Here is a 1,991-nt window from a genome sequence, read left to right on the forward strand (position 1 = left end):
CCTTTTTCAGGCTTTGGGCCGCGCCATGCAGTAACGAATTTAAAAGTGCAGGGAGATTTACAGAACATTTTCCTTTTAAAACAGCTAAGAGTTTCAGGTGACGAGGTCTTACCACGTCTTTTCTCCCTTTGCAGGTGATATAGCTTTGTACTGTCTTCGCTAGCTCGGTCCAGGGTTCCCCTAGTGTTGCCGACAGAACTCATTTCCCTTTGGCTGTCAAGCTTTGGCCTTTGTCCTGGAAAATTTCCATAGCTTTTTGTAATCTCTCCTTCTTCGGCGCCCATTTGGGTCCAGCAGCTGGTAATCCTGAGACTTCCGCGATGATATCCTCTGTAACCTCTATCCACTTTCCTCCTACTACGGAGTAGTTTTCCTGCAAATTCTGCAGGAATTCCAATGCTACTGCTTCGTTTGATTCTTGCAGGCGGTCGAAATAATTCAATCATCCTGTGTTTTCCAGGATTTTGCGAGCAGCATCGGAGACTGTCAGCTTGTGAGGTTCGCTCCGGACCGTCCTTCCGCCCATGATTCAACTCAAAAATGGACTCAGAAATGGAACAACAACTGTTTGCGGTATTTACGACGCAAAAAGGATGATCGATGCCAATTTAGGAAAGGACTACACAGGGCATGCAACAAAAAGAAGAGATCGTGGACGGCAGTCTCTGTAAGATGGAAGCATCATACCGTTAAATCATGCCATTTTCTTGTACATTATTTTTCCCGAATGGTATGCAGCCACGTAATCCATGGAGTAATGAGGTTACTTCCCCCCCCCCCCCCCGCGATCTGATAGGCTGCCCACAGCCGTCAAAGAGAGGAGCAGCAGCCAGTTGGGAGTGTAATCATCAAGTACATCATATGAAAGTATGCCATGTTGTAAAAGAACAATGAAATGCCGAAACCGAGGCAAAAAGGTGGATCGCATTTTATATAAGCCTGCGTGATATAATGAGGAACCGGGGGATTAGACGTCTGTCAACTGTACGAAGTCTCCAGTAGTCATTATCAGTTCCGTTGCCATGATTGGTGGTAATGTTCATGCGATAAATATATCGGGGTGTGACATATGATACATGCGAAGGATATAAGAGACAGAAAGATTTTAATATCATACCTGTTGGTGTAAATATTACGACTTCGATGCCATTAACAGAGCTCTGCTGCCAACAGGTGTTCATAACCTTGGCAGAGTTGTTTATCTCACCCTCTGGAACCATGATCCTTTGTGTATATTTTGAAGAGTGCTTTGTCAAAATGCAGGCCATTATGCTGGCTTGGTGACCAGATAGTCATAATGCCATTCACAAGGTAGGCGCGAAACGTGGTCAGGCTGGCTCGCGATGAGACCTCCTGTTCCAAGATTTGCTTGTTAATTTATTTTTGGACCATATCCCTAGTGTGGTGGCCATTATGGGAATGCCACTTCACTTCCACCCTTATGATCATGGTAGGCCGGCTCTGAATGAGACCTCCTATCCTGCATTTGACAACTTTCAAATTTTGTTTTTGTTTTCTTTTGCAGAGCATCTCTCTTGTTTATTTTCACATCAGGGTGGTTCCGAACTCCTTAAGAGTGGGGAATGGTGGAAGAAGTCGTTGTAGTATAGTGGTGAGTATTCCCGCCTGTCACGCGGGTGACCCGGGTTCGATCCCCGGCAACGGCGCCAAAATGTAGAGCTGTAACTAGGGTCTCTCACACCGCTAATTATCCTACATTAATAAGTCAATCCGGGAACGTTTTGTTATTGCAAGGAGTAACTCAATCCGAGGCTGTTTGTCCGAGTAATGCTCGGTAGTATAGTGTCCTAATGGTCTAAAAGGAAACAGATGCTAAGCTGTAACGAAACTAACCCAAAAGCTAAAATCACGCAAGGCAGTTGATCAGTCAAGGGTATGGAAACAATAACCTATCCCTTTAGAAACTGATAAAGAAAGGAACTCAGAGCATGGACTTATAGGTCTGGGGCTAAGCAGCATCTTGCTGAGGC

At 45.1% G+C, this 1,991-nt stretch overlaps 1 non-coding gene across 1 annotated transcript; it reads left to right on the top strand.

Annotated features, from left to right (window-relative positions):
* The first annotated feature begins 1,595 nt into the window (after positions 1 to 1,595).
* TRNAD-GUC (transfer RNA aspartic acid (anticodon GUC)) lies at positions 1,596 to 1,667 on the top strand. Its single transcript has one exon. It is a non-coding gene; the product is annotated as a tRNA-Asp (tRNA).
* Positions 1,668 to 1,991: the final 324 nt, after the last annotated feature.

The sequence above is a fragment of the Pinus tabuliformis genome, chromosome 5_1, assembly GCF_031772625.1.
Source record: "Pinus tabuliformis cultivar Carrire ecotype Pingquan chromosome 5_1, CPIR1, whole genome shotgun sequence".
In the NCBI taxonomy this organism is placed as follows: domain Eukaryota; kingdom Viridiplantae; phylum Streptophyta; class Pinopsida; order Pinales; family Pinaceae; genus Pinus; species Pinus tabuliformis.